The following is a 12,089-nucleotide window of genomic DNA, read 5'->3' as shown; positions in this document are numbered from 1 at the left end:
ATGGAAACGACAGGATTTAGTTTTGGGATAAGAATGTCTCCTTTCCGATGCACTGTTCCCACTTTACTACATCCCTCGCTCCCTCACATGAATAATTAACACAGAAATTGCGTCGCTATGAAATACTATGTGCTCAATGACTTCTCCTCCTAAATCGAGTCACGTTTCAATGGAAACGACAGGATTTAGTTTTGGGATACGAGTAACTCCTTTCTGATGCACTATTCAATCTTTACCTCAACGCTCGCTCCCTCACATTGACGAATTAACACAGAAATTGCGTCGCTATGAAATACTATGGGTTCTATGACTTCTCCTCCTAAATCGAGTCTCGTTTCAATGGAAACGACAGGATTTAGTTTTGGGATACGAGTAACTCCTTTCTGATGCACTATTCAATCTTTACCTCAACGCTCGCTCCCTCACATTGACGAATTAACACAGAAATTGCGTCGCTATGAAATACTATGGGTCCTATGACTTCTCCTCCTAAATCGAGTCACGTTTCAATGGACACGACAGGATTTAGTTTTGGGTTACGAGTAACTCCTTTCCGAAGCACTATTCATTCTTTACCTCAACGCTCGCTCCCTCACATTGACGAATTAACACAGAAATTGCGTCGCTATGAAATACTATGGGTCCTATGACTTCTCCTCCTAAATCGAGTCACGTTTCTATGGAAACGACAGGATTGAGTTTTGGGACACGAGTATCTCCTTTCCGATGCACTGTTCCCACTTTACTACATCCCTCGCTCCCTCACATGAATAATTAACACAGAAATTGCGTCGCTATGAAATACTATGTGCTCAATGACTTCTCCTCCTAAATCGAGTCACGTTTCAATGGAAACGACAGGATTTAGTTTTGGGATACGAGTAACTCCTTTCTGATGCACTATTCAATCTTTACCTCAACGCTCGCTCCCTCACATTGACGAATTAACACAGAAATTGCGTCGCTATGAAATACTATGTGCTCAATGACTTCTCCTCCTAAATCGAGTCACGTTTCAATGGAAACGACAGGATTTAGTTTTGGGATACGAGTAACTCCTTTCTGATGCACTATTCAATCTTTACCTCAACGCTCGCTCCCTCACATTGACGAATTAACACAGAAATTGCGTCGCTATGAAATACTATGGGTTCTATGACTTCTCCTCCTAAATCGAGTCTCGTTTCAATGGAAACGACAGGATTTAGTTTTGGGATACGAGTAACTCCTTTCTGATGCACTATTCAATCTTTACCTCAACGCTCGCTCCCTCACATTGACGAATTAACACAGAAATTGCGTCGCTATGAAATACTATGGGTCCTATGACTTCTCCTCCTAAATCGAGTCACGTTTCTATGGAAACGACAGGATTGAGTTTTGCGACACGAGTATCTCCTTTCCGATGCACTGTTCCCACTTTACTACATCCCTCGCTCCCTCACATGAATAATTAACACAGAAATTGCGTCGCTATGAAATCCTATGTGCTCCATGACTTCTCCTCCTAAATCGAGTCACGTTTCAATGGAAACGACAGGATTTAGTTTTGGGATACGAGTATCTCCTTTCTGATGCACTGTTCCCACTTTACTACAACCCTCGCTCCCTCACATGAATAATTAACACAGAAATTGCGTCGCTATGAAATACTATGTGCTCAATGACTTCTCCTCCTAAAACGAGTCACGTTTCAATGGAAACGACAGGATTTAGTTTTGGGATACGAGTAACTCCTTTCCGATGCACTATTCATTCTTTATCTCAACGCTCGCTCCCTCACATTGACTAATTAACACAGAAATTGCGTCGCTATGAAATACTATGGGTTCTATGACTTCTCCTTCTAAATCGCGTAACGTTTCTATGGAAACGACAGGATTTAGTTTTGAGATACGAGTAACTCCTTTCCGATGCACTATTCATTCTTTACCTCAACGCTCGCTCCCTCACATTGACGAATTAACACAGAAATTGCGTCGCTATGAAATACTATGTGCTCAATGACTTCTCCACCTAAATCGAGTCACGTTTCAATGGACACGACAGGATTTAGTTTTGGGTTACGAGTAACTCCTTTCCGAAGCACTATTCATTTTTTACCTCAACGCTCGCTCCCTCACATTGACGAATTAACACAGAAATTGCGTCGCCATGAAATACTATGGGTTCTATGACTTCTCCTTCTAAATCGTGTAACGTTTCTATGGAAACGAAAGGATTGAGTTTTGGGACACGAGTATATCCTTTCCGATGCACTGTTCCCACTTTACTACATCCCTCGCTCCCTCACATTAATAATAAACACAGAAATTGCGTCGCCATGAAATACTATGTGCTCAATGACTTCTCCTCCTAAATCGAGTCATGTTTGAATGGAAACGACAGGATTTAGTTTTGGGATACGAGTAACTCCTTTCCAATGCACTATTCATTCTTCACCTCATCGCTCGCTCCCTCACATTGACGAATTAACACAGATATTGCGTCGCTATGAAATACTATGTGCTCAATGACTTCTCCTCCTAAATCGAGTCACGTTTCAATGGAAACGACAGGATTTAGTTTTGGGATACGAGTATCTCCTTTCCGATGCACTGTTCCCACTTTACTACATCCCTCGCTCCCTCACATGAATAATTAACACAGAAATTGCGTCGCTATGAAATACTATGTGCTCAATGACTTCTCCTCCTAAATCGAGTCACGTTTCAATGGAAACGACAGGATTTAGTTTTGTTTTACGAGTAACTCCTTTCCGATGCACTATTCATTCTTTACCTCAACGCTCGCTCCCTCACATTGACGAATTAACACAGAAATTGCGTCGCTATGAAATACTATGTGCTCAATGACTTCTCGTCCTAAATCGAGTCACGTTTCAATGGAAACGACAGGATTTAGTTTTGGGATTCGAGTATCTCCTTTCCGATGCACTGTTCCCACTTTACTACATCCCTCGCTCCCTCACATGAATAATTAACACAGAAATTGCGTCGCTATGAATTACTATGTGCTCAATGACTTCTCTTCCTAAATCGAGTCACGTTTCAATGGAAACGACAGGATTTAGTTTTGGGATACGAGTATCTCCTTTCCGATGCACTGTTCCCACTTTACTACATCCCTCGCCCCCTCACATGAATAATTAACACAGAAATTGCGTCGCTATGAAATACTATGTGCTCAATGACTTCTCCTCCTAAATCGAGTCACGTTTCAATGGAAACGACTGGATTTAGTTTTGGGATACGAGTATCTCCTTTCCGATGCACTGTTCCCACTTTCCTACATCCCTCGCCCCCTCACATGAATAATAAACACAGAAATTGCGTCGCTATGAAATACTATGTGCTCAATGACTTCTCCTCCTAAATCGAGTCACGTTTCAATGGAAACGACAGGACTTAGTTTTGGGATACGAGTAACTCCTTTCCGATGCACTATTCAATCTTTACCTCAACGCTCGCTCCCTCACATTGACGAAATAACACAGAAATTGCGTCGCTATGAAATACTATGGGTTCTATGACTTCTCCTTCTAAATCGTGTAACGTTTCTATGGAAACGACAGGATTTAGTTTTGGGATACGAGTAACTCCTTTCCGATGCACTATTCAATCTTTACCTCAACGCTCGCTCCCTCACATTGACGAATTAACACAGAAATTGCGTCGCTATGAAATACGATGGGTTCTATGACTTCTCCTCCTAAATCGAGTCACGTTTCAGTGGAAAAGACAGGATTTAGTTTTGGGATACAAGTTACTCCTTTCCGAAGTACTTTTCATTCTTTACCTGAACGCTCGCTCCCTCACATTGACGAATTAACACAGAAATTGCGTCGCTATGAAATACAATGGGTTCTATGACTTCTCCTTCTAAATAGTGTAACGTTTCTATGGAAACGACTGGATTGAGTTCTGGGACATGAGTATCTCCTTTCCGATGCACTGTTCCTACTTTACTACATCCCTCGCTCCCTCACATGAATAATTAACACAGAAATTGCGTCGCTATGAAATACTATGTGCTCAATGACTTCTCCTCCTAAATCGAGTCACGTTTCAATGGAAACGACAGGATTTAGTTTTGGGATACGAGTATCTCCTTTCCGATGCACTGTTCCCACTTTCCTACATCCCTCGCCCCCTCACATGAATAATTAACACAGAAATTGCGTCGCTATGAAATACTATGTGCTCAATGACTTCTCCTCCTAAATCGAGTCACGTTTCAATGGAAACGACAGGATTTAGATTTGGGATACGAGTAACTCCTTTCCGATGCACTATTCAATCTTTACCTCAACGCTCGCTCCCTCACATTGACGAATTAACACAGAAATTGCGTCGCTATGAAATACTATGGGTTCTATGACTTCTCCTTCTAAATCGTGTAACGTTTCTATGGAAACGACAGGATTTAGTTTTGGGATACGAGTAACTCCTTTCCGATGCACTATTCAATCTTTACCTCAACGCTCGCTCCCTCACATTGACGAATTAACACAGAAATTGCGTCGCTATGAAATACGATGGGTTCTATGACTTCTCCTCCTAAATCGAGTCACGTTTCAGTGGAAAAGACAGGATTTAGTTTTCGGATACAAGTTACTCCTTTCCGAAGTACTTTTCATTCTTTACCTCAACGCTCGCTCCCTCACATTGACGAATTAACACAGAAATTGCGTCGCTATGAAATAAAATGGGTTCTATGACTTCTCCTTCTAAATAGTGTAACGTTTCTATGGAAACGACTGGATTGAGTTCTGGGACATGAGTATCTCCTTTCCGATGCACTGTTCCTACTTTACTACATCCCTCGCTCCCTCACATGAATAATTAACACAGAAATTGCGTCGCTATGAAATACTATGTGCTCAATGACTTCTCCTCCTAAATCGAGTCACGTTTCAATGGAAACGACTGGATTTAGTTTTGGGATACGAGTAACTCCTTTCCGATGCACTGTTCCCACTTTACTACACCCCTCGCTCCCTCACATTGACGAATTAACACAGAAATTGCGTCGCTATGCAATACTATGTACTCAATGACTTCTCCTCCTAAATCGAGTCACGGCTCAATGGAAACAACAGGATTTAGTTTTGGGATTCGAGTATCTCCTTTCCGATGCACTGTTCCCACTTTACTACATCCCTTGCTCCCTCACATGAATAATTAACACAGAAATTGCGTCGCTATGAAATACTATGTGCTCAATGACTTCTCCTCCTAAATTGAGTCACGTTTCAATGGAAACGACAGGATATAGTTTTGGGATACGAGTAACTCCTTTCTGATGCACTATTCAATCTTTACCTCAACGCTCGCTCCCTCACATTGACGAATTAACACAGACATTGCGTCGCTATGAAATACTATGGGTTCTATGACTTCTCCTCCTAAATCGAGTCTCGTTTCAATGGAAACGACAGGATTTAGTTTTGGGATACGAGTAACTCCTTTCTGATGCACTATTCAATCTTTACCTCAACGCACGCTCCCTCACATTGACGAATTAACACAGAAATTGCGTCGCTATGAAATACTATGGGTTCTATGACTTCTCCTTCAAAATCGTGTAACGTTTCTATGGAAACGACATTATTGAGTTTTGGGACACGAGTATCTCCTTTCCGATGCACTGTTCCCACTTTACTACATCCCTCGCTCCCTCACATGAATAATTAACACAGAAATTGCGTCGCTATGAAATACTATGTGCTCCATGACTTCTCCTCCTAAATTGAGTCACGTTTCAATGGAAACGACAGGATTTAGTTTTGGGATACGAGTATCTCCTTTCCGATGCACTGTTCCCACTTTACTACATCCCTCGCTCCCTCACATGAATAATTAACACAGAAATTGCGTCGCTATGAAATACTATGTGCTCAATGACTTCTCCTCCTAAATCGAGTCACGTTTCAATGGAAACGACAGGATTTAGTTTTGGGATACGAGTAACTCCTTTCCGATGCACTATTCATTCTTTACCTCAACGCTCGCTCCCTCACAATGACTAATTAACACAGAAATTGCGTCGCTATGAAATACTGTGGGTTCTATGACTTCTCCTTCTAAATCGCGTAACGTTTCTATGGAAACGACAGGATTTAGTTTTGAGATACGAGTAACTCCTTTCCGATGCACTATTCATTCTTTACCTCAACGCTCGCTCCCTCACATTGACGAATTAACACAGAAATTGCGTCGCTATGAAATACTATGTGCTCAATGACTTCTCCTCCTAAATCGAGTCACGTTTCAATGGAAACGACAGGATTTAGTTTTGGCTTAGGAGTAACTCCTTTCCGATGCACTATTCATTCTTTACCTCAACGCTCGCTCCCTCACATTGACGAATTAAAACAGAAATTGCGTCGCTATGAAATACTATGTGCTCAATGACTTCTCCTCCTAAATCGAGTCACGTTTCAATGGAAACGACAGGATTTAGTTTTGGCTTACGAGTAACTCCTTTCCGATGCACTATTCATTCTTTACCTCAACGCTCGCTCCCTCACATTGACGAACTAATACAGAAATTGCGTCGCTATGAAATACTATGTGCTCAATGACTTCTCCTCCTAAATCGAGTCACGTTTCAATGGAAACGACAGGATTTAGTTTTGGCTTACGAGTAACTCCTTTCCAAAGCACTATTCATTCTTTACCTCAACGCTCGCTCCCTCACATTGACGAATTAACACAGAAATTGCGTCGCTATGAAATACTATGGGTTCTATGACTTCTCCTTCTAAATCGTGTAACGTTTCTATGGAAACGAAAGGATTGAGTTTTGGGACACGAGTATATACTTTCCGATGCACTGTTCCCACTTTACTACATCCCTCGCTCCCTCACATTAATAATAAACACAGAAATTGCGTCGCCATGAAATACTATGTGCTCAATGACTTCTCCTCCTAAATCGAGTCACGTTTCAATAGAAACGACAGGATTTAGTTTTGGGATACGAGTAACTCCTTTCCAACGCACTATTCATTCTTCACCTCATCGCTCGCTCCCTCACATTGACGAATTAACACAGATATTGCGTCGCTAAGAAATACTATGGGTTCTATGACTTCTCCTTCTAAATCGTGTAACGTTTCCATGGAAACGACAGGATTGAGTTTTGGGACACGAGTATCTCCTTTCCGATGCACTGTTCCCACTTTACTACATCCCTCGCTCCCTCACATGAATAATTAACACAGAAATTGCGTCGCTATGAAATACTATGTGCTCAATGACTTCTTCCCCTAAATCGAGTCACGTTTCAATGGAAACGACAGGATTTAGTTTTGGGATACGAGTATCTCCTTTCCGATGCACTGTTCCCACTTTACTACATCCCTCGCTCCCTCACATGAATAATTAACACAGAAATTGTGTCGCTATGAAATACTATGTGCTCAAAGACTTCTCCTCTTAATCGAGTCACGTTTCAATGGAGACGACAGGATTTAGTTTTGGGATTCGAGTATCTCCGTTCCGATGCACTGATCCCACTTTACTACATCCCTCGCTCCCTCACATGAATAATTAACACAGAAATTGCGTCGCTATGAAATACTATGTGCTCATTGACTTCTCCTCCTAAATCGAGTCACGTTTCAATGGAAACGACAGGATTTAGTTTTGGGATACGAGTATCTTCTTTCTGATGCACTGTTCCCACTTTACTACATCCCTCGCTCCCTCACATGAATAATTAACACAGAAATTACGTCGCTATGAAATACTATGTGCTCAATGACTTCTCCTCGTAAATCGAGTCACGTGTCTATGGAAACGACAGGATTTAGTTTCGGGATTCGAGTATCTCCTTTCCGATGCAATTTTCCCACTTTACTACATCCCTCGCTCCCTCACATGAATAATAAACAAAGAAATTGCGTCGCTATGAAATACTATGTGCTCAATGACTTCTCCTCCTAAATCGAGTCACGTTTCAATGGAAACGACAGGATTTAGTTTTGGGATACGAGTAACTCCTTTCTGATGCACTATTCAATCTTTACCTCAACGCTCGCTCCCTCACATTGACGAATTAAAACAGAAATTGCGTCGCTATGAAATACTATGTGCTCAATGACTTCTCCTCCTAAATCGAGTCACGTTTCAATGGAAACGACAGGATTCAGTTTTGGGATACAAGTTACTCCTTTCCGAAGTACTATTCATTCTTTACTTCAACGCTCGCTCCCTCGCATTGACGAATTAACACAGAAATTGCGTCGCTATGAAATACAATGGGTTCTATGACTTCTCCTTCTAAATCGTGTAACGTTTCTATGGAAACGACTGGATTGAGTTCTGGGACACGAGTATCTCCTTTCCGATGCACTGTTCCTACTTTACTACATCCCTCGCTCCCTCACATGAATAATTAACACAGAAATTGTGTCGCTATGAAATAATATGTGCTCAATGACTTCTCCTCCTAAATCGAGTCACGTTTCAATGGAAACGACTGGATTTAGTTTTGGGATACGAGTAACTCCTTTCCGATGCACTGTTCCCACTTTACTACACCCCTCGCTCCCTCACATTGACGAATTAACACAGAAATTGCGTCGCTATGCAATACTATGTGCTCAATGACTTCTCCTCCTAAATCGAGTCACGTTTCAATGGAAACGACAGGATTTAGTTTTGGGATATGAGGTTCTCCCTTCCGATGCACTGTTCCCGCTTTACTACATTCCTCGCTCCCTCACATGAATAATTAACACAGAAATTGCGTCGCTATGAAATACTATGTGCTCAATGACCTCTACTCCTAAATCGAGTCACGTTTCAATGGAAACGACAGGATTTAGTTTTGGGATACGAGTATCTCCTTTCCGATGCACTGTTAACACTTTACTACATCCCTCGCTCCCTCACATGAATAATTAACACAGATATTGCGTCGCTATGAAATACTATGCGCTCAATGACTTCTCCTCCTAAATCGAGTCACGTTTCAATGGAAACGACAGGATTTAGTTTTGGGATACGAGTAACTCCTTTCCGATGCACTATTCATTCTTTACCTTAACGCTCGCTCCCTCACATTGACGAATTAACACAGAAATTGCGTCGCTATGAAATACTATGTGCTCAATGACTTCTCCTCCTAAATCGAGTCACGTTTCAATGGAAACGACAGGATTTAGTTTTGGGATTCGAGTATCTCCTTTCCGATGCACTGTTCCCACTTTACTACATCCCTCGCTCCCTCACATGAATAATTAACACAGAAATTGCGTCGCTATGAAATACTATGTGCTCAATGACTTCTCCTCCTAAATCGAGTCACGTATCAATGGAAACGACAGGATTTAGTTTTTGGGATACGAGTATCTCCTTTCCGATGCACTGTTCCCACTTTACTACATCCCTCGCTCCCTCACATGAATAATTAACACAGATATTGCGTCGCTATGAAATACTATGTCCTCAATGACTTGTCCTCCTAAATCGAGTCACGTTTCAATGGAAACGACAGGATTTAGTTTTGGGATACGAGTATCTCCTTTCCGATGCATTGTTCCCACTTTACTACATCCCTCGCTCCCTCACATGAATAATTAACACAGAAATTGCGTCGCTATGAAATACTATGTACTCAATGACTTCTCCTCCTAAATCGAGTCACGTTTCAATGGAAACGACAGGATTTAGTTTTGGGATACGAGTATCTCCATTCTGATGCACTGTTCCCACTTTACTACATCCCTCGCTCCCTCACATGAATAATTAACACAGAAATTGCGTCGCTATGAAATACTATGCGCTCAATGACTTCTCCTCCTAAATCAAATCACGTTTCAATGGAAACGACAGGATTTAGTTTTGGGATTCGAGTATCTCCTTTCCGATGCACTGTTCCCACTTTACTACATCCCTTGCTCCCTCACATGAACAATTAACACAGAAATTGCGTCGCTATGAAATACTATGTGCTCAATGACTTCTCCTCCTAAATCGAGTCACGTTTCAATGGAAACGACAGGATTGAGTTTTGGGATACGAGTAACTCCTTTCTGATGCACTATTCAATCTTTACCTCAACGCTCGCTCCCTCACATTGACGAATTAACACAGAAATTGCGTCGCTATGAAATACTATGGGTTCTATGACTTCTCCTTCAAAATCGTGTAACGTTTCTATGGAAACGACAGGATTGAGTTTTGGGACACGAGTATCTCCTTTCCGATGCACTGTTCCCACTTTACTACATCCCTCGCTCCCTCACATGAATAATTAACACAGAAATTGCGTCGCTATGAAATACTATGTGCTCCATGACTTCTCCTCCTAAATCGAGTCACGTTTCAATGGAAACGACAGGATTTAGTTTTGGGATACGAGTATCTCCTTTCCGAAGCACTGTTCCCACTTTACTACATCCCTCGCTCCCTCACATGAATAATTAACACAGAAATTGCGTCGCTATGAAATACTATGTGCTCAATGACTTCTCCTCCTAAATCGAGTCACGTTTCAATGGAAACGACAGGATTTAGTTTTGGGATACGAGTAACTCCATTCCGATGCACTATTCATTCTTTACCTCAACGCTCGCTCCCTCACATTGACTAATTAACACAGAAATTGCGTCGCTATGAAATACTATGGGTTCTATGACTTCTCCTTCTAAATCGCGTAACGTTTCTATGGACACGACAGGATTTAGTTTTGAGATACGAGTAACTCCTTTCCGATGCACTATTCATTCTTTACCTCAACGCTCGCTCCCTCACATTGACGAATTAACACAGAAATTGCGTCGCTATGAAATACTATGTGCTCAATGACTTCTCCTCCCAAATCGAGTCACGTTTCAATGGAAACGGCAGGATTTAGTTTTGGGTTACGAGTAACTCCTTTCCAGAGCACTATTCATTCTTTACCTCAACGCTCGCTCCCTCACATTGACGAATTAACACAGAAATTGCGTCGCTATGAAATACTATGGGTTCTATGACTTCTCCTTCTAAATCGTGTAACGTTTCTATGGAAACGAAAGGATTGAGTTTTGGGACACGAGTATCTCCTTTCCGATGCACTGTTCCCACTTTACTACATCCCTCGCTCCCTCACATTAATAATAAACACAGAAATTGCGTCGCCATGAAATACTATGTGCTCAATGACTTCTCCTCCTAAATCGAGTCACGTTTCAATGGAAACGACAGGATTTAGTTTTGGGATACGAGTAACTCCTTTCCAATGCACTATTCATTCTTCACCTCATCGCTCGCTCCCTCACATTGACGAATTAACACAGATATTGCGTCGCTAAGAAATACTATGGGTTCTATGACTTCTCCTTCTAAATCGTGTAACGTATCCATGGCAACGACAGGATTGAGTTTTGGGACACGAGTATCTCCTTTCCGATGTACTGTTCCCACTTTACTACAACCCTCGCTCCCTCACATGAATAATTAACACAGAAATTGCGTCGCTATGAAATACTATGTGCTCAATGACTTCTCCCCCTAAATCGAGTCACGTTTCAATGGAAACGACAGGATTTAGTTTTGGGATACGAGTATCTCCTTTCCGATGCACTGTTCCCACTTTACTACATCCCTCGCTCCCTCACATGAATAATTAACACAGAAATTGTGTCGCTATGAAATACTATGTGCTCAAAGACTTCTCCTCTTAATCGAGTCACGTTTCAATGGAAACGACAGGATTTAGTTTTGGGATTCGAGTATCTCCTTACCGATGCACTGATCCCACTTTACTACATCCCTCGCTCCCTTACATGAATAATTAACACAGAAATTGCGTCGCTATGAAATACTATGTGCTCATTGACTTCTCCTCCTAAATCGAGTCACGTTTCAATGGAAACGACAGGATTTAGTTTTCGGATACGAGTATCTCCTTTCTGATGCACTGTTCCCACTTTACTACATCCCTCGCTCCCTCACATGAATAATTAACACAGAAATTGCGTCGCTATGAAATACTATGTGCTCAATGACTTCTCCTCGTAAATCGAGTCACATTTCAATGGAAACGACAGGATTTAGTTTTGGGATTCGAGTATCTCCTTTCCGATGCACTGT

This window comes from Schistocerca piceifrons, chromosome 5, assembly GCF_021461385.2.
Source record: "Schistocerca piceifrons isolate TAMUIC-IGC-003096 chromosome 5, iqSchPice1.1, whole genome shotgun sequence".
Lineage (NCBI taxonomy): Eukaryota > Metazoa > Arthropoda > Insecta > Orthoptera > Acrididae > Schistocerca > Schistocerca piceifrons.
The sequence above is the reverse complement of the archived record's forward strand: the minus strand, read 5'-3'. Positions refer to the sequence as shown.